Genomic DNA, 904 nt, shown 5'->3' on the forward strand with positions numbered 1-904 from the left:
TGAGGGCCTCGTCTATGATGGAAGAGGGGATGTCCTGGTATGGAATATCTCATCTTGGGGTCGCAGATGAGGCATAGACGGAGGAATTGGAAGGAGGGGATAGAGCTTTACAGGAAGCAGGGAGGGAAGAAGTGTAGTCTAGATATGTGTGGGAGTCAGTGGGTTCATAATAGGTGTCAGCCTAACGTGGCGGTGACATGGCGTGATGACGTATTGACGCCCGGTCTTTCCTCAAGTGTCGCAACATTTTTTTTGTCGCCGCTGGATTTTGAAATGTTCAAAACCTTTTGGCGACCCTGGTATGATGCCGGCAGTCGCCGAAAAAATTACCAAGTGGGACAGGCCCTTAAGTCTCCAAGGAAGGATAGGCATGGAGAGGATCGTGAATATGGGGACAACAAAGGGCTGAAACATTTATTTCAATGCAAGGAGTATTGTAGGTAAAGCCGATGAACAGAGTCTGGATCAGTGCTTGGAACTATGATGTTGTGGCCATTATGGAAAATTGCTTGTGAGAGGGACATGACTGGCAACTCGACATGCCTGAGTTTCAAAGATTCAGACAAGAGCGTGGGGAGTGTAAAAGAGATGGAGGAGCTTTGCTAATCAGGGAGAATGTCATGGCAGTACTTGGAGAGGACATACTGGAGGGTACGTCTACTGAGGCATTACAGGTTGAGCTGAAAAATAAGAAAGGAGCAACTGCTCTAATGGGATGACATTGTAAGCAATCCAAAAGCCAGCAGGAGATGGCGGTAATCTATCCCTGGAGTCAGAAAATGTTGGTAGGGTACCAAACAAATACATTGAATCTGTATTCACAGAGTAGAAGGACTTGAAGGTCAGTAATTTCAGTGTGGAGAATACAAATATGCTAGGACAGTTTGAGATCGAGATGAAGTGG

Source organism: Amblyraja radiata, chromosome 6, assembly GCF_010909765.2.
Source record: "Amblyraja radiata isolate CabotCenter1 chromosome 6, sAmbRad1.1.pri, whole genome shotgun sequence".
Classification (NCBI taxonomy): Eukaryota; Metazoa; Chordata; class Chondrichthyes; order Rajiformes; family Rajidae; genus Amblyraja; species Amblyraja radiata.